Source organism: Thermobia domestica, chromosome 11 (assembly GCF_964235325.1).
Source record: "Thermobia domestica chromosome 11, izTheDome1.hap1.1, whole genome shotgun sequence".
Taxonomy (NCBI): domain Eukaryota; kingdom Metazoa; phylum Arthropoda; class Insecta; order Zygentoma; family Lepismatidae; genus Thermobia; species Thermobia domestica.
This window is the reverse complement of record NC_137464.1, coordinates 25,822,364-25,849,433: the sequence shown is the minus strand read 5'-3', so window position 1 is coordinate 25,849,433 and position 27,070 is coordinate 25,822,364.

Genomic DNA, 27,070 nt, shown 5'->3' with positions numbered 1-27,070 from the left:
GACAGCAGCATATGACATGGTTTGTACACAGAAATATGTTAAACACAAACAAATTACGACTTTCTTACAAGGCCGTCTATAATCATTATTATAAATTAACTAATGCCATTTACAACCACATCGATGAAACAGGCTACGAAGTAAACTGGGAGACAACTGGAATATGAAGGGAGACAACTGGTTAGAAAGTGGAAAGAAGCGAAGAGGATAAAAGAAATCCACGATAAAGCTATGAACTGGAATACTGGAATAGTGGTTTGAATATTAATGAAGAGTGGGAGAACATTTTGAAAAGAGAAGAAAGAAGAAAGGTAGAAAATAAGGACAATATAGGTTTAAATTTATTTATGTGTTTTTCCAATATTCAGGTAGTTAATTAGTATTCAATATTCAGGTAGAAAATTTCAATATTTAGGTAGTTAATCAGTATTTATTTTAGTTAATATATGTTAAAAGAAATATGAAAATTTGTTAACAATATATTATGTCTGTTAAGAATTTAAAATTGTCACAACAATAGACATATATAGGGTGTTGCAAAATAAGTGTTACAACTCTTGGGAGGTAAATCCTGCCACTGAGACAAGAAAAAAAGTTCTCTTGAACTTTCGGCTATCAGATATACTTACAGATCTACAAGGTGCCGAAAGCGTGGGAAAATGACTTTCGTACGCCAATAGTTCGGAAACTATCCAACGTAAAGAGGGCGGGTAAAAATTCACTGAAGAAGTCAAACCTGCTGTATTGAATTTTGCATGTTTCACAATCCTACCATGCACGCGCAAGGGATTCCCCAAAGGAACGTAGGGAGTCCCGGATAATGTGCTAAATGAAATTTGGTCTAAATGAATATGAATTGATAGGGTTTCTATCAGGTAACAATAATTCGTTTGTCTTAAGTCGATATCTGGAACAAATACAAAATGGCGGACATTTTCATGCTCGTTGTGTGTGGTTGCATAATCGCCAGGTACGGGTGATGGCCAACAGTGAAGTTCTGGGTACTAAGTGTAGCGAATTTGTACTCAAATGCTCTAGAAAGACATCTGGAGTGTCAATAGAGCACAACAGATGGAGCAGGGTGATTAACATTTGTAGAACACGTAACGAAAAATGCCCAGAAATGCACTCATACTCAGTAAACGTGAGTTCAACGCGTCGGAAATGTAAGGATTAGCGTCAAGAACATGAAAACCAATTCACCAATAATATTCCTTCAAACCGACGCAATATGATGTGCACGGTTGCATCCAATAAGGATGCAACAACTGAGGCCAAGTTGAAATTGTGCAAGGGGACTCACTAAGAAACTGGTGGGATCGCATGATCGATGTTGAAATGTGGCCAATCTGTGTGTTCATATCAACATGTATCTAATGGACAAAAGTCAACATGTGCCACTACTGCTGGGACACCGTCTCACATGCGAAAACTAGGAAAATAACGTTGTACATTCTGCTATTACATCTGGTGCACTTTTTGGTAGAACGTAACTAGAACAAGATTGTATCAATGTCCCACTTTGTTTGGGACATTGTCCCACAGTCGACACATATGGAAAGAAATCTCTTAATCCATGGTTCAAATTGTGATAGAGCGTGAAAATAACAAAATTGTATCATGTCTCACGTCTTCTGAGACATATGACGTACTCGATATCAAATACCTCCAGAAATATGTATCTTACATACACAGTACACATACCAAGAGAAAGACGAAAATAAACCAATTTGGCACATGTAACACTACAGCTGGAACACCATACACATGGAAAATAAAACGACATGAGAAATAGGAAGAAACGTCTTAAAGCTCTGATTGTTTACAACTGTGCAGTAGGAGTAACAAAATGCAACACACAAGCATGTCGGGAGGCTGTACAAGTGCGCATGCCAAACAAAGTGGGTACTCCTCAAAGAAATGTATACAGAGAAAGTCAGGCTCCCTCGAGACTCAGGGCTAGAGCGCTCGCTTTCGCTCGCGTGGTCGCAGTTTCCAATCCTACTGGGAGCCCATGGCCTCAGATTCAAGACCCGAGTAGTTATTTTCCTATTTTTCCCACGTGGGACGGTGTCCCAGCAGTAGTGGCACATGTTGACATTTTTCCACTAGCTACATATCGATATCAACACACAAATTGTCCGCATTTCAATATCGATCATGTGATCCCACTAGAGACATTCATTTAGTTTACCCAGTTTCTTAGTGAGTCCCCTTGCACAATTTCAACTTATCCTCAGTTGTTGCATCCTTATTGGTATACAACCGTGCACATCATATTGCGTCGGTTTGAGGTAATATTATTATTGGTGAATTGACTTTCATGTTCTTGACGCTAATCGTTACATTTCCGACGCTTTGAACTCACGTTTACTGAGTATGAGTGCATTTCTGGGCATTTTACGTTACGTGTTACCACACATGTCAATCACCCTGCTCCATCTGTTGTGCTCTACCGACGCTCCAGATGTCTTTCTAGAGCATTTGAGTACAAATTCGCTACACTTAATACCCAGAACTTCACTGTTGGCCAGCATCCGTACCTGGCGATTATGCAACCACACACAACTAGCATGAAAATGTCCGCCATTTTGTATTTGTTCCAGATATCGACTTAAGACAAACGAATTATTGTTACCTGATAGAAACCCTATCAATTCATATTCATTTAGACCAAATTTCATTTAGCACATTATCCGGGACTCCCTACGTTCCATTGGGGAATCCCTTGTGCGTGCATGGTAGGATTGTGAAACATGCAAAATTCAATACAGCAGATTTGATTTCTTCAGTGAATTTTTTACCCGCCCTCTTTACGTTGGATAGTTTCCGAACTATTGGCGTACGAAAGTCATTTTCCCACGCTTTTGGCACCTTGTAGATCTGTAAGTATATCTGATAGCCGAAAGTTCAAGAGATTTTTTTTTCTTGTCTCAGTGGCAGGATTCACCTCCCAAGAGTTGTAACACTTATTTTGCAACACCCGATATATTGAATTTTAATGAAAAGTGATTCCTGATTGGTAGAGATAACAAATGATGTAATGTTATTTATGATTTCAGTTGTAGTAGTGGTCTGAAGACGGAAGTGATATACTTCCAAAACTGTAACATTTCTAATTAATTTATAATAAAGATTATAGACAGCCTTGTAAGAAAATTGTAATTAGTTTGTGTTTAAGATGGACACAAGGCCTTTTTATCATAAGAAACATGTTGTGCGTTACAATATTTATGTTTAATTTTGGAATGCATTTGGCGCCTTTTTAATAGGAGCAGGATTTGGGTTTACGGTTGTATACTTGATGGTTGTTTTAGAGTCTATCATCCCTTTTCAGCGCCGAAACAATATGAGACGTGGGCCTACAGCTCAACTAGGATCCGAACCAAATGAGCTCCCACCGAAAATCGAACTCGGGTTTCCTGCAACGAAGACTTATTTAACGGAAGTTTGTTATTTTATGCTTGTAAAGTAAAATACCTATTTTATCAGTTTTCGCATATTTTAGGTGATGTTTTCTCATATTTGCCCATTTTTTGAAATCCTGGACTAATTATACTGTACCAGCGAGATTTGTCATTATTTTATTCTGTCATCTATATAGTTGATTTGATTTGACTTTGAGTTTAGCGTCTCGTTCAGCAGCGAGACTATATGAGGCGTGAACCTACAGTTTAACGTGAACTCCTGTCAGGAATCGAACCCGGATCTCCCACGTCAAAGGCGTGTATGCTAGCCGCTAATGCACGAGGAAGCTCCTGTCATTTATAGAGAAGCTCACTTTGATTTTTTTAACAGTTTATTGTGGTACAGTCATTCCAAATATGTTGGAAAAGAAAACCATTGTAAAATATTGAATGTTCCGATTCAATAGTTTATTCTACACAAATCAAGCACATAAGCAGTTATGCACTATCTTTATCATATTTATTTCCAACTTCTCTGGATACAACTATTTATTCAACAAAATGCACCAACTATATACTACAGTATAACAGAACGTCAACTGAAACTCATAAACCTTCAACATCACCTACAAATCTCAAACAAATGTGATATACACATCAACACATCTGATTATTAGCTTTTCTTCCTTTCTTTCAATTTACGGCATCAAGTCTATAGAACAGCGCCAACATTCCTTACCTATTCGCAGTGGCGTATTTACGATTTCGTTTCGGGGAGGGCTTTGCTAACTTTCGGGGGGAAGGCTTTGCCTGAAAATGTGAAAATTCTGCAAGATATTTCATATACTTTACTATAGTAAGTAAGATTTCGGGGGGGGGACTTAAGCCCGGAAACCCCCCTAAATACGCCACTGCCTATTCGGTTACTACAAATTTTCAACTTACAGTGTACACTTGACGCTACTAGATTTACGATAAGTTGCCTACTTGTAATGAAAAACTTAACATAGTATTTCTTTGACGTAAAGAAAGAACAAAAATACTTCAGCTGCAATGATTTAATACTTATATTATAGGCCAAATATCAAGTTTATTCGAATAGAATTTATTTTTGAGAGAAATTGAGGCGTGCGACGGAACAACAGGACAAACGCCAATCGAACAAAATTGTGTTGGAGAGAAAATTTAAAAAGACTTCAGCTCATGGTGGACCCAACTAGGGGAAGTTTGTATACGTATTCCGTTGTTTCACTCAACTTCGCGCAAACAGGTAAGTTTTCAGTAATTACTGAAGCACAATAAGAGAAACTCAAATTTAGATGTTCTACAGAAATCCCAGCTTTGCAGTTGAAGCTTGTTCTGTAGTTTAGCCGGAGTACTTAATTGTATAAAGTAATTTTAGTGTTTATTTTCAGAGAATGTAGTAAGCAATTAACAGTGATTGGGATACACGTAGAGATACTGATCAAATTAATAGAAACACCTATGAAAAAAGTGCAAATTACCAGATGGTGTTGGACCACTTTTCATTCCCAGAATAGCTGTGATGTGACTGAGTTGAGTCACAGAGGTCGTGAATGGTAGCAAGAGAAATGTTACACCATTAAGTGTGCACATGGTCACTCAGTTCTGTAAGAGAAGGTAGAGGCGGAAATCTTCGCTAGATTTGTCTCCAAAACGGATCATAGATGTTCAATTATGTTAAGTCCGACATTGGGCAGGCTAGAAGAAGAAAGTTCATATTCGTCCCGATGTTCGTCGAATCACGCTGCAACTTCTGCTGTTGTGTGTAAGTGCGCATTATCATTCTGAAAATATGATGTTGTTGACTGGAAACAAAACCAAGACCATAAGATACAAATGATCCCTTAAAATGGCGACCATACACACGGGCAGTGACGCTATCGGTAAGTATCAGGACAGGATGCACTTAAAACCATGATACTGCGACCCCCTTTGCTATAGAACACGGTTTTGCGGAGACCGTACGGATGATGTGATTCTTTGGGCGTCTGTCACACTTAAACACTGCCCTGCTTTGAAAGAAAATGATTAAATACTCATCTGATCTCATCGAACGTTTCCAGTCATAATTGGTCCATATGCTGCATTGATTCCAATGACGACGTGTTAAAGTGTTACGCATCCCTTATCAGCGGTTTCGCCCGTACAACCCAACCTCGTATACCCACGTCATGTAACTCGCGGTAGACTGTGATTGTCGACACAAGCTGTAGAAGGTGCTGCCTGAGTTCCTATGTCAATTGCACTGCAGTCGCACAAGGGTTCTGAGTGACAATCCACCTTAATGCTCAATGGAACGTATCACTGAGGGTTGTTTTCCGACCATTGTTTCCTGTTCGCAGATGTTTTTGTCGTGAGTTTTGTAGCCCGTCATAACCTTGGACACAATCCCTTGCGTCACATCCAACAATTCTTGACATTTTTATCATACACGCACCCCCATACCGACCGCCAACAATTTCCCTTCTTTGAAATAACAGAGATTGTCCAGTTTACACTATTACCAGTGGTAAAAGTTTGGGGAAACGCGGGGTACGCCGTCCGTCCACCTCTCAAAAATATGTACTGCGTTCCCCCAGTTCCTCCTAAAAGATTACAATGGGCAAAGTTAGACAGGGGGACGGAGTGACATCGTACCACTACCTACCAGCCCCTCACACTTTTAGGTCCACTTTTACCCATGACTATTACCGTCTGATAAATTCATTGCACACAGCCGTTTTAGTGCTTCTCACATAATACGGAGTTTACCTCAACATCAACTACTAACAACCTGGAGCTGCAATCGCCGCTTGATCATTGCCAACCCAGTGTGTTGTCAACTCCAGTTGTTTCCATTAAATTGATAAGGATATGTTAATAAAGTCAATGGGAGCATGTGTGTTTCCGATTCTATTTTAAGCTGTAGGTTCTCGATGCTTCGATTCTTGCACAGACTCGATACTGGAGCAGTCAGGAAGGATAAAGTATTTTTAAATCACTGCACTATTCAGAGTGTTACAAAGATGTGTCACACTATTTTGAGAACAGATTCCTTACATCAAAATAAAAAAAGTTCATATGGTCCTGTGCTCAAAAGTGGATAGTTTCGGAGTTATAGGATGCCGAAAACGTGAAAAGTTCATAGCTCCACTTCTATGGGACCTATCGTAGTCGGGTCTAGACATCACTGAGGAACTGGTATGTGAACTATCCAGATATCCGTGTTTAAGAATCCTCCAATACAGGGTTTTCATAAAGTCTGGACGGATTTAATTCGCTTATAATTTACATAAAAATGCTCATATTGAAATCAAATAAAGTGCAAACGGTAGCGGAAGGATTAAATTTTTACCTGCAATCTGCACCAGCTCAGTTCATTCACCACCACACCTCCAACGGGGCGCCATTTACGTCCACACATTCGCGTAGGCGGCGCTGGAATCCACTCACAGCGTTCCGCCGTGTTTGATCCGAAATGCCAGCCACATACGCCCTGATTTTGTCCTTTAAGTTCTCCAAACCACTTGGCTTCTTTGCATAAACTTCCGTTTTCACATGACCCCAAAGCCAGAAGTCGCAGGGGGTAAGGGCGGGTGATCTTGGCGGCCAAGCGGTCGGGCCACCGCGGCCAAACCATCGGTTAGGGAATTAGGGAATTAGTTGCCGCTTATCTAACAGTGTTGCCAACTAAAAATTTAATCCTGCCGCTACCGTTTGCACTTTATTTGATTTCATTATGAGCATTTTTATGAAAATTATAAGCAGATTAAATCCGTCCAGACTTTATGAAAACCCTGTACTTGCACACCAGTTATTACAGGCGTAGTGGAGAATGATTAAGTACTCCCAAACAGCCTCTCTAAAAATGATTAGGCAAGTACCGGAGGTTCTGAAAGATGGATATTTAGGATAGTTCACGTACTAGTTCCTTAGTGATGTCTTGAATCGACTACGATCGGTTCTATAGTAGTGCAACCATGGACCTTTAAAGTCCATTTTTTCACGTTTTCGGCACCTTGTAACTACGAAACTATACACTTCCGATCACAGGTCCACATGATTTTTTTTTTATTTTAATGTAAGTAATCTATTCCGAAAATATTGTAAGAAATTTTTTAACACCCTGTATACAAAGTACATTGTATTATGTATCATACATAAATACTTCAACTAAGGTTTGATGCACCGGAAACGTGTCATATTAACTATTTAAAGGAATCAATTACCTCAAAAAAAGATGCTTAGTTAATTGGAAATACCATCTAAAAAAAATACATTTCTATATGTAACAGATCTATTAAACACCCGTAAAATCATGAATCAGGAAACCATAGGTCGTAAATACAGTTGAGAACTGCCGATTTCTCATTGCCGTTTGCTCTTGATTTCTGTCTTTTCTGGCAACTGATCTCCTAGAAACTTAAAAAAAGAACTTCGAAACCGATCTCTTAAATCTCAAGAACCAAACTCAAGCCTATTACAACGTCGAAGAGAATAAGAAATCCTTGAGTAGTGTGAGACAGAGAGAGAATTTACGAACACGGAAGGGGGGCATTTAAGAGGAACTCCGCCTAATTACCAATTCAAGCATCACAGCCTGTTCCTTATGTACGTAGCTCGGAAGTTGAAACCTTTTGAAATAAATACAGCACAGCTACAAAGCAAGGAGGCTATATCTTTAGCTTTTATGGGTCGTTTAGCATGTTGAAAAGGTGAGGCCATCTATGAATGAGAGAAGTAGAACCCGAGATTTTGGTCAGAGCTGATTTCCAAATGAGCACTGGTAACTCTTCCTTCCAAGAACTGTTTCCTCCTTTCACCAGCAATACGTAAGTTGAGGGAAGAAACTTCTGGAAACTTAAGTAAAACTGGAACGAGGAAGCAATAGAGAAAACAACCCTTGAAAATATATTACATATTTCTTCCTATATATTTACTGTATATGCCACTTTATGAATTACAACTAAGCAATAAATTAGTACAGTATAAATTTTAGTGTAATAAATTTCGCTTTGGTCTCTTAGAAAAATCAGTGATGAAGAAAATTTTTCTGGAACAAGTTTCGAGTATAACCATTCATATACAACAAATAATTACTCTTTATTTTAAAACTTTCCAAACTATGCTATGCATAAGCGTCGCAAGTCTTACAGAACGGCTTTGTTCGTCCGTCTGTCGACAGGTATCAGAGAAAAATGATAAGAGACATTGAGATACTGCTTTTTGCAATCGATGCAGCGTTCCAAGAATAGGTCCCATCTCCTCCATTAACTTTCTATTCAAAAGGGAAGTGGTTCGTATTAGTCATTTCCGGTTTGAACGTTTATCGCCATAGAAAGCTTTAACAATTAGCGAGAAGTGATTTTTTGTAAACAATTCAGCGTCTCAAAAGAAATACCATGAGCGCCAAAAACACTCGACCAAAATCGTAAGTGGTTCAAATTTACAACTACTTCCGATTTCAATTCTGATTTGCATAGAGCAAAATATTGTAAATACTATCAAGATGGGTGTTTCGTAACCGATTCAGCGTTCTAAGAATAGGTCTCATCTACTCCATTAACTTTCTATTCAAACCGGAAGTGGTTCAAGTTAGTCATTTCCGGTTTCGAAGTTTATAACAATAGAACGAGAACAGTAACAGATAGCAAGAAGCTCTTTTTCTCTTTTGCAAAAGATTCAGCATTTCAAGGCAAAGCCCCACGACTATCCTGAACACTCTACCCAAACCGGAAGTGGTTCAAATTTCCTGTTACTTCCGGTTTCAGTACTTATTTCCATAGAGAAAAAAGGTAAGAGATATCATTATCCGGAAGAGAACAGGCTCCATCTTCTTCATTAACCCTTTATTCAAACCGGACGTGATTCAAATTAGCCATTTCCTGTTTCAACACTTACAGCCATAGAACAAAAATAGGGATAGCGAGTAATGGCTTTTTGATACGAATTTAGCGTTCGAGAAACAGATTCTATCTTTGATCTTATTAATGTATTGCAACCAGTAGCTATGGATGTACTATTACTTTAAGCTTGAGTATTGAATTCACGCACTTCGGAAGTCTAGCATAGTTTCACTAAATCCAATTTGGAATTGACCACAGTATTGGGTTATCAGCATTTTCTATGTTCAAATACGAAATTATTGAATATTCTATTATTTTTGGGAATCTATTGATATATATATATATATATATATATATATATATATATATATATGTATATATATATATATATATATATATATATATATATATATATATATATATATATATATATATATAGCGAGAAAGAGAGAGAAAGCTGTAGTCCAGGGCAGTGCTATTCAACCGGAAGTACGCGAAGATATTTTTGGGGGTACGTAATCGTAAAATAAGCACACTTCCAATATTTATTGGATGATCATAGATGGAGAAATTTTTTTCTTTCTTTCCAATGGACGATTTTCGAGATGACGGCACACGCGTCTAATATTTTCAAGTAGTGATGAGCGCAAAAGCCTTGGTCTTGCAGGTTTTGTAAGAGTCTTGCATGCTAGACCAAGACCAAGACCAAGGGATGCAAGACCAAGACCAAGACCAAGGGATGCAAGACCAGGATCAAGGCCATACCTGCAAGACCAAGACTCTTGGGCAAGAGTCTTGCACAAATACCGGTACTACTTGAATTCTTTTATAGAATGTAAAAAGGGGGGAAAATCATTACATCTTTCACTTGAAGTTCTTGGCTTCAGTAAAAATACCGCTGGAGTGAATGTGTCCCCAGTAGTTTATGCAATCCGTGTGAGTCAATCTGCCCGTGTAGCATGCTACAGTATGTCGTTTTGTGAATCGGTTGTTTGCGTTTTCTGTAGTTATGTCTCGTTTTCAAGCCACACAGGCGTCATTCTAATCAAAGCTTGTTGCACCTAAAGAAATGTGTTTTTGGTACTGGATTACGATGGATTCCTGCGTTTTTGAACAATGAAGATTACTTATCGGGAAATCAGACACTATTTTACAGGTGTGTGTTATTTGGAGCAAACTTCAACCTTTAACCTTCGAGCTTGTCAAGTTTGTCGACTGTCTTGGGATAAATATAGCAAATGAGGGATTTGTTTTTCACCCTTCAGATGCTTTAACTCAGAAACTTGACTGACGAAATACCACAAACGTCCAGTAAGAAGAAATTTGCAAAGTAAAAAACGCAAGTGGCGAGCACAAAAAAGTAAATTTCATGCTTATTTCGAAGTTGTAGCGGGAAGTTGGGAGCATCCGTATGGATTATGCGAACTATGCAATAATAATAATAATAATAATAATAATAATAATAATAATAATAATAATAATAATAATAATAATAATAATAATAATAATAATTTGTAGTAGTAGTAAGTATAATTGTGCATGTAGGATACTTGAAGAAAGTACTTGAAACTACATACAGCATTTGGCTCGATTTGGCTCATTTTAGCTCGACTCGACTCGAAACTCGAAAAAATGAAATGAAATCTTTAAGTTTTACGTCCCACAGTTATGCCTGTTAGGCTAAAGGAGACGGTGATGATGAGAGATTAGTGAAATGGGTGGAATGAAGAAAGTGGGAGGAAACGGGAGAACCCCGAGAAAGCCCACGAGCACGGTGTTTGTCCACCACAAAGTCCACACGGCGCGAGCTGGGATCGAACTAGGGACCCCAAGCACCGGAGGTGAACGCTCTACCACTGAGCTACCGCGCCCCCTCGACTCGAAACTCGAGTCAAATTCGAGTCGAGTTGGAAGAAATTTTTCGAGCCGAGCTTAAAGATGTCTGTTTCGAGTCGAGTCGAGTCGAGTTTCAATGAAAACTCGCTCGAACTCGCTCGTGTCCATCCCTACCCTGAAGAGGAAACTTTATTATTTTATATATAAATTAAACCCATCTCACAATTGGAGCTCTTTACAACCCACCGCTTTCCCCTTCCCCAGAAGTCCGTCCTGGAGGCTGGTACCGAATTGATTCCGAAACGGACGAGTTGATTCCCATTAGCTGACAGTGGATTTACCCCTAGCGTACGAGTTGATTCCCATCTGGTGAGTGCGTATTTACCGTTAGCGTACGAATGGATTCCCATACCGTGCGATTCCGATTTCGCATATCGTATTGATTCCCATGTGCCAACCACATCTTGGCTGCTAGTGAAGTCGTAGTTAAGCAAACTATCCTAAATAATTCCAACTTTCAACTTTTGAATAACTCACTTGGCAGATGCAAGTTGCAATATAAATTTGAGAAATTTTATACAGTGAACAAACTACAGAAAAAGAAGAAAATTACTTTTGACTCACCATTTCCGCTACTTGGAAGATACTGGAGTAAAGTATGTCAACTTCATTTGCATCACTAAGCACACCACTAAAATATTTTCAATCACTGAGCTCAGTCATTCACTAAACACAGTCAGGAAACACAATTACTACCAAAGATGCCGCGGACCACCTATTAAGAAACACTAGTTCACATGCATTACACATTTTTATTATTTTTTTATTGTTACTCTCATAATTTACGTGTTAAGTTGCAACTGTCAAGCATAAGTAATAGAATTATGTACATGGGAGAAATTTGTAGCAGATTTTCCGAAGATATTCATAACGGGTAATGATAGACTCTGTTAGTTTAATCATTTGTTCTATATAGTTCTGTTTGTCCCGTATTTTTGGGGGGGAGTGGTCTTCTTCTCGCTTCTCATTTTAACATAAGTTTCAGTCTGAATACCTTTCAATGTTTCTATCAGGTGGAAATATTTGGATGGGGAGAGTAAAATTGAGTGTTCAGTTTAGAGTGGAATGGTTCGCAACAGTTAGTAGTACGTTCAGAACTACTATTAAAGTAGGCCCACATTATGGGTGGGAAGTCGCTGTTTGCGAGAATATAGGTCTCAAGTAAATAATCAAAAAATTCATCCAGTTTTTCATGTGTAGGTTTGCGGGACATTAGATTACTACAAAGCAGTCTTCAATTTGATCTGGTGAGAGAAGAGTTCACTAGTTTAGCCTTCTCACACATTGAGTCAAATTAGATCTCAGTCACCCTATTCATTCTTATAATAATAATTATTATACGTATATATAGTAACCTAAAAGTAGGTGTACAGACCAACATTTTCATTTATTAAGATAATGAATTTATATGGTTTGGTTTGTTCGGAGCTTAAGGTATAAGTGAAAATAAATTAAGAATATATAAGGAAGAAGCTAAGTCAATACCTGTATGGATAATAATAAGTAAATGATCGGACTGTATACCTACTTTTGGGCCACTCTGTATATATATATATATATATATATATATATATATATATATATATATATATATATATATATATATATATATATATATATATATATATATATTTCAATATTCCAAAGTTATGGTTTTTAGGCTAAAGATAAAGGAGACAAATTATTAACGAAAGTAAATGATTATGCAAAATTTTTTGTTTGATTGATTGATTGAGCTTTAACAAGAAGGTCAGCATCCAGTGGCGAACCTAGTGAGGGACCTAGGCACTAGATCCACCACTGAATGCTGACCTCCTTATTTAAAAGGAACGACAAAACTAATTAAAGTATTTTTTATATATCTTCGAAAGTTTATAGAAAGGGTTGCTTTTTATTATTTATGAAAATTTTTGAAACATGAGATATTCTTAGCTCCTGATAATGAAGTACGCAAACGGATTTTACGATTTAGGATTGAGATATCTAGGCTTTCGGCATCTAAGGCCATTTAACCCGTTACGTTTTGAAGGATGACGTCCCTCGGCGAGCACACAATCCGGAGAAAGGGAAGGAAGAAAGGATGGGGGAAGGAAGGAAGCGGCCTGGGACCTATAAGTTAGGTACCATCCCGGCCTGATATCAATGGGGAAAACCCAGGAAACCCTCATTCAGACTGGCCTGAAAAAGCGTTTTATAAACTTTTTGGGCCGAATGCCTCCACTGGGAATCGAACCCGGGACCGCTCATACCGAAGACAAGAGCGTTAGCGACTACGTCACGCGGAGGCACAGTATGTAAGCGGATTTCAAGTTAAAATTATTTGCGTAAACTCATGATATACCTATTATAGTCTGGATTCTGGCTGGCTCACCCAGAGTTTAGCTTCTAGATCAGCCACTGTCAGCATCTGTCACTGTAAGCATTTAGATCTCCGGGCGGGAAGTTCAAACAGTGTTTTTAGGTTGAGGAAACATTTCGTAGGTAAATTTAGCAAAAAGAGAAAAAAAAATCGATAAAACGTGAAAATCTAGAAAAATTCTCACGCAGACTGATTAACCAATATAAATGCTTAAGTTTTTCCTTGTTTTTCAGAAATAAACCAATATAAAAGGAATAGTTTGTGTGTGGGTGTGTATGTGTTCAAAGTAGCATGATTTGCACCGATTGTTGGCTGGTGTATTCCGTGTGTGTGTGATCAAAGTAGCATAATTTGCACCGATTGTTGGCTGGTGTATTCCGTGTGTGTGTGATCAAAGTAGCATAATTTGCACCGATTGTTGGCTGGTGTATTGCGCGTGTATGTGTGTGTTTTTCTTTTAAAAAGTGAAGCAAAAAGGTTTAGAAAATAGAAGCAAAAAAGAAATGAATAAAGCAAATGTTAATACTTCCTTTAATACAGCTAAATTTATCTTATCACATGACTTCTGTCATAGGAAAAGGAGAAAGTAGAGAAACTTTGACAGAAAAAGGGAAAATTTTGAGTTAGATTAGGGAAAATTTCTTACGAAAAACCTACAAACACTGGGTTCAAACGAAAATGAAATCGGATCTTTACGTTTTACGTCCCACGATTATGCCGGTTAGGCTAAAGGATACGGTGATGACGAGAAATGTATGAAATAGTGGAATGAAGAAAGTGAGAGGAAACGGTAGAACCCAGAGAAAACCCACACACACGGTGTTTGTTCACCACAAAGCTTACTTGGCGCGAGCTGGGATCGAACCAAGGAACCCATGCACCAGAGGTGAACTTTCTACCACTGAGTGGGTTCAAACGAATGAGAAAACTGAAGCAAATCGACGTTCGTAAAGGCTTCGGATTGAGGTTAAATGATAATGTTAAGAAGAAAAGGGAGAAACCCGAGAAAACCCACGGATACGTTGTCCACCAAAAATTCACATTGCCTGGGATTGGACAATGAATTTCCACAGTAGAGATGAGCACTCTGCAACTGTGTCATAGTGAGTTCAAAATATGAAGGACTATGGAAGCTAAAAGCCAGGGGTGGACTGGCCCACCCTGCTACCCTGCAAATGCAGGGTGGGCCCCCCAAACAGGTGGGCCCCCTCCACCAATTTTAAAAAGATGTGCTCAATTAAACCTACTAGCATCAAAAATATGGCAGGATAACTCCCGCAAACTTGTGTTTTGCATAATAAAGACGTAAAGTTAAACTTTCATGAACAGACCTTATTCTTCTTCACGTTTTTCGACTTGAAAAGGTTCCGTCTATGAGACAATCAGGCCCTAAAACATTGCGGGGTTTGTGATACAGCAGCTCAGCTGTTAAAAACGAGCACGTTAACTACTACTTTTTTTAAATATAAGAAACACGGCAGATTTCAGGCTGTTATTGGATTTGGATACCATTGCCTACTCCGGTCCTTTTACAAGCCGGCGAGTGGCGATGTTTTAAAGAAACAATAGTTTCGTAGATATTGCTATTGTGGAAAGTGGAGGTGGAGCCGGAACGCTTTTGAACTGCATTGTCCTCAGACCGAGCTCCGAAGAAAGAAACCGGATCAGGCTTCGTTTTTTTTTTTTTTTTTTTTTCCAGTGCGGTAAAGCCAAGGTGACCAGAATTTTCACTTGGGAAAACGGGACGCATACGAATCGGCTACGGGGGGGGGGGGATATCTGGCTTCCAGATTGCATTTTAGGACTCAGCAGTGTTCTCAATTTACAAAATGCACAAAAAAGAGTGATAACACACCTTTCTAACTTTGCGTGCACCATACAACAAATAATGGTTCCCGATTGCAAGTTCTACCCAACAATTCTTTTAATTAGTTGAACACTGAGAATTCCCACTCAATTCTCACTTGAACCACGAACACTCAATTCCCATTTGAATATTCAGAAGTTCACGGCTGAACCTTGGCAACGAGTGTTGGTATACGGAAGAGAGAATTTGCATTGACGATTTATATTTTGAATAATAATTATGCTACGGGACACCTAAGTCATTTTTACTTAAAAACGGGACATTTAGGCGTCCCGTTCGAGAATCAGAAAAAACGGGACAACGGTTGGAAAAAAGGGACTGTCCCGGCTAAAACGGGACGTCTGGTCACCTTGGGTAAAGCGAAAAGAAATTAGTCGCCACTATGAACTATTGTTTTATACAAACCTCAAACATGAAGTTGCTGCCCTCGGCTCGTGTTTTATTTGTATATTACATCGAAGAGCAAATCCGATAGCAGCAATTCAATTATTGGAACACCAGTTACTTGTCGTTTGTCGTAGAAGACAGAGGAACTGCTCCAATTTGCTCGTCATTATAGGGACTATAATCCACCAATATGTAAAAAGCAGGACATTTTAAGAAATGAGCATGGCAGCGAGCAATACGCTCATAGTAGTGAAAAAGAGGAAAATGAAGAAGAGGAAGATAATGAAACTGAGAGTGAGGAGGAAGATGAATGGAAATGCAAACCTGGAAGACAGTGTAAAGTGTGTCTAGTTTGTGCACTGCACCTACTTCAAGAATTAAATCTTTATGGTCCATTATATCCATCGTTGTATAAAGCGTATAAGTATTTCTAACTCTATCGTGTACTCAAGTATCATGTGAAAGAATTTTCTCGATTATGAAAGTGATCAAAAATCGGTTGCGTTCATCTCTTGGACAAGATTTGTTGGAAGACTTTATTCTTTTATACATAGAAAAGTCATATATGTTTGATTACGACAAAGTGATTGACGATCTTGTATCTAGCTCCAAAGAATTAGGTAGATATTTGAAATTGTGAGTGTAACTGGGGCATAATGAAGATATTAATATTAGGATACATTTCTGCCATTCATATTAATATTATATTAGGTTACAGTATGCAATTCAGTAGAAAATTTCAATCGATTTGATATCAGAACTGATTTATGAGAAAAGAAATTTACATTATTTCTGTCAGTGCTTTAATTAGTCAGTGTTTTAAAGTTGACTTGAGATTAGTTTTTACTTATTGCACATGTATATATTTTGGGTTTTCTAAAACATGACACTCGTTTTGTTTAAATAAATGGTTTAAATTAATTACATAAAAAACAATAGCACTGTATAAATAACTTAAATCACCAATTCCGGTATTGTGTGTGTTTACAATAAAAAATGATAATGCCAATTACACACTGTATGAGTTACTATTAAAATGTTTCTACTTCAGATTTTTTGTAATTAATGTTTTGCTTTTGTATGAATATATGGGATACTATTTATGGGTTCGAAGATGGACTTTTATATGTAATACATATGAAGAATGTCAAGTACATTTTTTCATTTTTATAGAGTGGGCCCTCACTTCCGTTTAGCAGGGTGGGCCCTATGGTTGCCAGTCCGCCCCTGCTAAAAGCAATAAAATTTACTTGAAATATGGCTCAAGAGGTTAACTGGCTTTATCTGAGAATAGCTAAAAAGTTGGCACACTCGAAAGTATATATCTGAAACCAGATTTGTTTTTTTCTTCTTTTTTTTTAATTAAACGCGCGAAGATGAATGATACGTTGATCCACAGTCTTTTCATTGCAAGACAACGATGGCCAATACAATACAAAGCACCTAGCTAACGTCCTCCCATCTTCAAATATTTCTGCCCCACCCCCACAAGGGAATGTTTAGTAAATATTATCACTTCACGAATCCAACCGCAACAAATGAAACTCACAACAATAGGGGAGAAAAACAATACAAGAAAGGGGTGTTAAGCATTGTTTCTCCCTATAGACAGAGATACGCTAACGAAGTTGAGGTAGAAATTATCATAGCTAAGGCATATCAATGGCTGTAGCTCCTCTCTGTTCACATTGCTTCACAGGATAAAGAAAGGGGATTGAAATCCCTGTAGTGTTTTTATTTTCCATTCCCCCTCCCCCCAACAAAGTCCATTATCTCTTGTCTTAAGTCGCTATCTTCATTTTGCTTGTCTTCCAGAGGAAGGATGTTGGAGGGGATGGGGAATGGGAATAGCGGAATTGTTTTGTTCTACATCTTCCACCCTTCTTGTTTTACCATGAAAAAACCTACCCTTTGGAACACAATATAGCATTAAGGCTTCTTTGGACGGTGTTACACTAGTCAGCACTCTTCGTGCTTCCGCCACTGGCCCCGAAGTCCATAATTATCTTAGGGAATTTTCAGTTGGAAACTGGCCGTAGCTAAACGACCGAGCCCACAACGCCCCTTCCACTTAATTTTTCTCTGTCCTAATAAATTCTACGAAACACGAGTCTAAAATGACTGTAGAACAGTAGAGTTACGATATTCGAGGCTTCATAATCCAATGTTCGTCTATATTATCAGAGCTACCTACAACGATATTGAATATCTGTTTTGTAATTTGTTCTATTTTTATATCTTGATTTTGGTCAACGGTGCATAAAAGTACACAATCTGCCGTGTAGAAGATGAAAAAAGAATATATATGTTCTTGAAAAATGAAATGAAATCTTTAAGTTTTACGTCCCACGGTTATGCCGGTTAGGCTAAAGGAAACTGTGATGATGAGAGATGAGTGAAAAATAGTGGAATGAAGAAAGTGGGAGGAAACAGGAGAACCCCGAGAAAACCCACGAGCACGGTGTTTGTCCACCACAAAGTCCACACGGCGCGAGCTGGGATCGAACCAGGGACCCCAAGCACCGGAGGTGAACGCTCTACCACTGAGCCACCGCGCCCCCTGTATATATGTTGTTGATTCTAAATAGAAAGAAATAAGATTTAATCTCAATAGGTAAAGTATAAGTTGGTTTTATAGGTGTAATCTGCATTTATAGTTATCATAACAGCAGATAGTTACTTGTTTTAAACGTTGCTATGAAAAAGAAAAGTATAATTAATGAAGTTTTGTAGAATAAAGGTAATAGTGATATAATTTGTCGTGCCTGATTTAATGTGATTGGATCATTTTGACATTTTTTTTTTTTTTAAAATTTACACGGACTGTGGGCTGGGATGTAACGTAATTAATCATTACATTTCAAAATGGTGGTTCCCAATATCCGTTACATTTTAGATGGTGTTATCTCGCCCAGGACGTTACATTATACACTCACGAATGTAATATGTCGTATATAGATGTGCACAGTGTGTATCCACCTAATACAAGGTAACCAAAAAATGTTCTTGCCGTTTTTCACATCCCATTCATCATGCGCTCACACAGAGGAAATGAAATGACTCACGTGTTTGCCAAGCGATTGAAGTTAGTCTGACCATCGATCTTCATTAATGCAGACATGTTGCGCACGTACAGCGATCATAGCTCATCTAGTGTCAAATAGAAACGGAGGTATCGAAGCAGCTTGTTTGCGTGTGTTTGTTGTATGACTTTAAAGTAGGCTAGTCAGCTGTCTCATCAAGGCTCCGCATATGCCGGCATGCCGTGAACGAACGCACCACCAGAAATTTCCTCTCGGGAGACGTAAGCCTTTCAGATGAACCTTGCAGTGGACGACCACATATGTTAGAGGATGAGACCCTGTTGAGGAGGACATGGTCTAACGCGTGATAAACTTGCAGAAAGCTTGCATGTTTCCGCTGAAACTATTAGACTGTACCTGCGTGGCATATGAAAGTCATACAAGTTAAGTTAAGCAAGTGGGTACCCCCCAACATAGTCGGCAGCCATGAAGGAACAACGAGTGAAGCCGGCTTGTCCTTGCTCACTCAGCACCTGACCACACACATCTTTAATCGCTTGCTCACCTCTAGCTCCTCTATGACACTCTCAAGCGTACCAGATATTGATTGTTGCCACGTAATCTTGTTCTTCACAGTCAAAACCACCTCTGCACCCATGAAAGATTATGCTCTCTGTACGGTGAAACTGTCGCCAAATGATGCATTACGAGCTCCATCTACCAGGTTAAACCATCACTGCTGGCCTGTACTCTCAGCAGTTGCAAACGGTGCACCGTGCATTGCGGCAGAAGGAGTCGGCATTGGGGAATGGTAAGGTTGTGCTGTTCTTGTACGACAATGCTAAACCACATGTGGCAAAGAGGACACGGGAAACTCTCCAGCATCTTGGTGGGAGACACTGTACCGTGCACTAAATTCACCAGATCTTGCACCAACAGATTATTACCTGTTTCATTCCCTCGACAACCGCCTCCGTGGGAGATTCTACGCAAATAAGGAAGATCTTCAGAACGCACACGACCGCCAAATTTTTTCACTAGGATATTGTGTAACTGCAGGAACGTTGGCAAAAGGTTTTGGATGCCGATGTAGATTATTTCGAAACCCAAAGGAAGGTAATACCACCTTCTGTATTGCTCCTTGCTTATTACTGCTCTAGAACGCAAGAACCTTTTTGATTTTCTTGTATTTTTATAGTCTAGGGTATACTTGCCTTAAATTTATGGAAGAACAACATATGCTATGTCATTTTAAGAAAAAGCCTATCGTGTATCCACTAAAAGTCTAGTCAGCCACCCAAAAAAATCCGACAGTTAACAAAGAAGATTCTCATTTTCAGATCCCCCCTTCTCTCTTGAAATCAGTTACGTAGTTGTATAAAACAAGGGCTAATTATGTACTTAGTGCAGTCATTTAAGCACATTTCATTCTTTTTGGTGACTCCAGTAGATTTGTGATAGGAAGCACTGCTGGATCTAGACCAGGGTTCGGGAGGCCAAAGGTCTCTTGTTTTTTTGAGTGAAAAAACAATTTAAGTTATTATTTATATATTTTCGAAAGTTTACACTAAGCTCATGATATACGTATCATAGTCTGGGTTCTGGCTGGCCCCCTTAGTTTTTACCTTCTAGAGCCGCCACTGTTTGTAAGAAATTTGCTTCAGTTTTGTTTCATACAGCAAATTATCGATTGTTCGTGCGTTGATTATTCGGTTTGTAGGTTATTGCAGGGGTTTGTGGGGTTTTCATTTGGGGAAGACAGGGGACAATTGTCTCCTCTCACTGTCAAAAAATAAAACACCATTTAAGCACTTTTAGTACAGATGTTGAGGAGGAAATGTATCAAGTGTGTGTTTATAAAACGTGCTTTGTATGTCCAAAAGCGTTCATGCTCCGAAAATAGTATCTACTATAACATATTTAAAATAGTTCTCCTCTTTAAACAGTTCGAAAACAAGGTGATGACATACATTTTACACATTTTGTACATACATCTGACACATACTTGGACAACGCAGTATCTACAACGGGTGAATATGTATCATCTGGAGGTATTCAAAGAGTGAGTGTAAAGTGTACAATTTCCTAAGAATGTCTATGTGTAGTTTCAGAATTTGTTTTGTAGTGTAGATGCGTAAATTAAAAGTACATCTTGACAAATAATTTTAGATACAGTATATTATGATCAGTATCTTGCGTATATCTTATATATTAATAACGTACCTGAATAGTCTTAACAATATAGTGTTACCTTGTTGTATTACTTATATAATTCTCATCAATATTATTACTTTAACCTAGAATACTGTAATTGGACAGTAGAGTTCTAACCTATTTGTATTGTTCTTATTTAAATAAATAAATAAATTCGCAGCTGTAAAAGCGAAGATATTCAATATTAATGTAATCCGTATTTTAAAGGTTTCTTGCTTTGATATTCAGAGATTTGTTGTGTAAAAATATCTTTGTGAAATAATTTTTTAAGAAAATATTTAATTGCAAATAAATTCTTTCACTTTAAAATAAATAAATAAATCTCTTTCACTTTTTAAAAATTTTCCTGTTTATGTGAAAGACTCATTAGTACAAATCGCATATTTAATTTATCTCTTATCTTCTTTTTAACGCTAAGAGACTAAAGGTCATGATTTGTGGCTAACATTTGAACTACTAAGGGCATTTGCACTTCTTCTTTGTTTCTTTCTCAATATAAGTGAATATAAACCAATTATCTGTGAGCAGATAACACAGCGTTCTCTAACCCAGGAGAATAAATATGGAAAACCATTGTCAGGATTGCTACCATCACGAAATACTGTATACAGTCTATTGAAAGCGCCTCTGCAGATCTTGCTAACTGATAAATCCGCTGGAAAATTGACTTATATAACCGAACAGTAGGGTGGCATTGTAAGATGAAAAATGAAAATCTTTAAGTTTTACGTCCCACGAATATGCCGGTTAGGCTAAAGGAGACGGTGATGATGAGAGATGAGTGAAATGATGGAATGAAGAAAGTGGGAGGAAACGGGAGAACCCCGAGAAAACCCACGAGCACTGTGTTTGTCCACCACAAAGTTCACTTGGCGGGGGCTGGGATCGAACTCGGGACCCCATGCACCAGAGGTGAACGCTCTACCACTGAGCCACCGCGCCCCCTTGTACAGCGGTGGACACTTCTAAATGGTACACCTTAGCCGTAAATCTCCATATGGCTGTACCATTTAGAAGTGTCCACCGCTGTACCTTGATAAGTACGGTATCTATATATATGTTAAGTTTATATGTTTATGGCCAATCCTTTCGACAATGATATCTCGGAACGCACAAGCTCTAGCAAGATGCCGTTTTCACTGATCGATTGTGAATTTTGTGTAGATTGTTCAGTTCTAATTAAATATTAAAAAATGGCCGTTATTTGTTTATTACATCTTTTTAGGGATACACTGGAAGTATTGAAATTTCAAAAAAAAAAGAAAGAAAAGCATTGTATCCTACGAGTTATACATCCCAACATCACACATTTGTATACGGGGTTAATATATCTCTCCAGTATTTGTTTCATGGCCAAATGATAACAAAAATGAAGGATAACCATTTCTTCAGGCTAAGATGAATCTTTATTGCAAAATGAACACCATATATCACTGACATAATTAATTGTGTGAGTTATGTATTTGCTTATTACATACTGTATGCAAGAAGAAAGAAAACACTGACCATACATGAATTAGAAACTCCAACCGCAAGTATTCTCAAATCTTGCAAACGGTGCGAGATATTGAAAAATCTCCCTTTTATGATACCCCCGATTTTTACCAAGACGTCCTTCACACTGAGAAAAAGGAAGCCCAGATTTAAGGAGAAAACGAGGATAATATGCTTTCTGTTGGGAACACATGAGAAAACGATGGTGTCAATCGTAATACTTGGTGAAACATCCTTATTTCCTGTGGCGGTAAGTGGGAGCGGTGCTTACGGTTTCCACAACAGTAACTGGTGCTCTCACTTACTGACATACGTCACCACAGAAAATACGCCGAACATCGTCAGGCTGTTTCACTTATAAGGGAGGGTCACGAAGTGTCTCCGCTGAGATCCGAATGAGATAATTGTGCTTGCATTTGATATGTTATAACTAGATGAATCCAAAAGTTATACGTGCCACCGGGTAGAATATCGTGAGTTACAACATATTTTGTATTATAAAAGCTATTAGCTGCAGAATAGTTTGAACCAAGTCATTTGTTCGGACACGGTTCGTTAAATGGAAATCTCTGTGAACACGTATCCCATCATTTTCAAGGGGACACTTTTTGGGGTAAAAATGTTTGGTCCAAGATCCCCCGCAGAGTCCCAGACGGAGTCCAACTCAAAACTTTCAAATAACAAGGGGGCTTAAGTAGCACATCGTTTGAAAGCTGTTTTGAAATGAAAGAAAATGGAGCAAGTCTCGACCTTCTACGACAACCCTGTGCAAAATGGCGGCGGGTTAAAATGTAAAAAAACAAAATTGAAAAGTCCAAGGGCACCCCTATAAATCGAAAACGGTGAGACAAATGTGAAAACAGGGAAGAATGTGTGGCATTATTTTCAAAGTACAACGATTTAAGTTAAAACGTCTTGTTCCAGGTCCCCCATAGTGTTCCGGGGGTCCAACTCAAAAATTTCAAATGGCAAGAAGGGCTAAATAGCACATCGTTTGAAAGCTGTTGTTAAATGAAAGAAGATGGAGAAAGTCTCGACTCTCTACGACAACCCTGTGCAAAATGGCTTCGGATCAAAATGTAAACAAAAGCTTAATTGTAAAGTCAACGGCCACCTTAAATGCAAGATGGCTGCTTAAAATCTATGTCGAAAGGATAGGCATTCCAAACTGTTGAAGTTAGGAATACCAAATTTGGCATGAATGTTGATCAGTAGGTGACGAAAAGATACGAAGTGTTCAAAAACACGTCATCTTGAGATCAAAATGTCGCACTATGTATCGAACGCATGTCCAGCTCAAATCACTGGAGTTGAAGAAGCGAAATGTAGTATTTACGTTTATGGTCAATAGTAAATATCCACAAAATATCAAAGACATATCATCTGTAATCCAATAGGGCTGAAAGCGTGGAAAATGAGTTTGCACATAAATATGCTATTTCTTGGAATATTGTGATCAAAGCAACAATGTTTGACGCAGCTCGATGTACTGAAATGATATACACGTGTTTTAGTACTGATAGTCAATCTTGTAAATGAACGTTTTTTCTTTTGTATATTTGGTATTGCTTGAAATATTATGATCAATCCAATGAACGACATATAAACGTAACCATCACGAATACGTTACAATAGAGCCCCCAACCTGATTGGTGTAGCATGTCCTTTATGTATGAACTACGTATGACAAAATTAGAAAACTACCCGAAGATATTCAACTTTCATTTCATTTAGTAGTATGAAAAAATGAAACGAAATCTTTGAGTTTTAAATCCACAGTTATGCTGGTTAGGCTAAAGGAGATGGGATGATGAGTAATGAATGAAATGGTGGAATGAAAAAAGTGGGAGGAAACGGGAGAATCGCGAGGAAACCCACGCAGACAGTGTCTGTCCACCATAAAGTTCACTTGGCGGGGGCTAGGATAGAATCCGGCATCCCAAGCATCAGAGGTGAACACTCTATCACTGAGCCACCGCGGCCCTCGTTTAGCAGTATGAATAAGAAGTCAGAGTTGTGTGTTCATCGCATATTCGTTATATTCACGACGTAAATTATATCGAGAGAACCGTGACGAACGTGCATTAGGAACAAAACATACATGTGTTGTTACGGAATGAAATAATAATTGAAATAAATCGAAATTCAATTGTTCTTTAGTCTTCCTATTGTTTCTAAATACATAATAGAGAAAAATAAATTTAGATTTATACTATTATGAATGACATACTTTTAAGCGGCCATCTTGGATTCAAGGTGGTCAATACTTTTCAAATAAGTTTGTCTTTACACTTTGACCCGCCGTCATTTTGCACAGGGTTATTGTAAATTATGCTCTATCTTCTTTATTTAACAGCAGCTTTCAAACTTAAGGTGTTAATGACAAGGATTGCTATTAGATACTCCAAGTTTTAATTGAGAGACCTGCCATTCCCAACACCATTCTTTTTTCAATATGACGTCCACTCAACAACTGAAGGCATTTGTGTGCTGTGGAATATCCAAAGACAAAGTCCGTTATCACTAGAGACCGGATGTTAGGCAAAATGCCTGTTCTTTAATATTAAATACATGATCAAAAATAACGTTTTAAAGTTTATATAGGGGGTTATAGTTTCGATTTAAGCCAATTTTATTTTGCCTATTTTGCCTATTTCGACCTTTACTGCCTAAATAATTGCTTTAGTGCCTAATGTTGCCTATTTTATGCATTTTCTTCAAAATAAGCCTTCATTGGGAAAATATATAATTTATATAATATAAATAATACATACATGTATACGTATATTAGGATTGTGTTTACAAACAGGTGGTACGTTACAATATATACACAGGGTGAACTTCAAAGATGTGCACATACTTCCAAGGTGATTAATGATATCAAAAGAAGACAAAAAGTTCTCTTGTAGTTTGTCGAGTTTCGTGTCGTGTGCGAGTGATAATGATGCCAACTTGGAATCGAAAATCGAATATTGACAATTGGAATGGAACAGATAGATGTGCAAGTACTTTGGGAGGTGATTCGTGACATGAAAAGAAGACGCAAAAAGTCCTGTTGCATATGGAATTCCGCATCGTGTACGAGTGACAGGGGTGCCAACTTGGAATCCAAAATCGAATCCTGACAATTGGAACGGAACAGATAGATGTGCACATACTTTGGGAGTTGATTCGTGACATGAAAAGAAGACAAAAAGTCCTCTTGAATGTCACGAATCACCTCCCAAAGTATGTGCACACTTTTATGTATCACTCCAATTGTCAGGATTCGATTTTCAATTCCAAGTTGCCCCCCCCCCCTGTCACTCGTATACGACGCAGAATTCTACAACATGCAACAGGACTTTTTGTATTCTTTTGATGTCACGAATCACCTCCCGAAGTATGTGCACATCTTCCAGGTTCACCCAGTATATATGGAATACATAACAAGCTTCGTTTTTATATATACAATAAAAGAAGATATTGACAAAGAAGTATGTTTCTATATTCTTTGAGCATTATTTAAGACTTGAATCTTTTTTTAATGGTATTGAGTATTTATCTTCATCATTTCAAGCTACATTTTAGTGCCTATTTTACTGCCTATTTTTTAAATTTTTAGTGCCTATTTGCCTGCCTATTTTCTAGGTTTTTAGTGCCTAAACATCCGGTCTCTAGTTATCACAGTTCAACGCAACTTTGGGCCACAGTTTGGGGTCGATCCACCTGACAAGAACTCCATTAAGCGTTGGCATAAATAATTCCAGGAGACTACTTGCCTATGGAAGGACAAAAGCATTGACCCTCCTTCGTCTTCAAAGGAGACAGTGGACAGTGGACAGATCCTTCCCACGCAGCCCCAAGAAGTCAGTTTTGAAAGCGGGCCGTTAGTTAGCATTGCCCCGCTAAACAATCTATGATGTTCTTCGTAAGCGTTTGAAATTCAAGGCTTACAAGCTGTAAATTGTGCAGACACTCACTGAAGATGCCAAAAACTATACACAGTCTTCACTGTAGACATGTTGGGATTCCTGGAAAATGATGATTTTAGGGACACGGTAGTCTTCAGTGATGAGGCAAACTTCCATATCAACGGCAAAGTCAACAGGTATACTGTTCGAAACTGTAGTTCAGAACGCTCTCGGCGATTCATTTGACATATCAGAGAATCACCACAGTTGAACTCCTTTACTGCTACATGCAAAGTTTTATGGCTCATTTTTCTTTGAAGAAAGAACTCATATTTTGACATGTTCCAGATGTGGTTGATTCCACAACTTGAAGAAGACTCTCAATATTTAATTTTCCAACAGAATGGAGCTCCACCTTACTTCCATAATAAAGTGAGAGAGTATCTAAATGAACACCTCCCACAGTGTTCGATAGGTCGCATTGGTCCTGATGATGAACCACTGTTGAGATGACCCCCGAGGTCTCCAGACATGACACGATGCTACTTCTTTCTATGTGGTTTTGTCAAAGACCACGTCTTTGTCCTCTATTGTTTCAAGATCTGACGGAGCTGCGAGAGTGGATCACTGAAGATTTTGCTGCAATTACAAGAGACATATTGATTCAAGTATGTAAGAAAT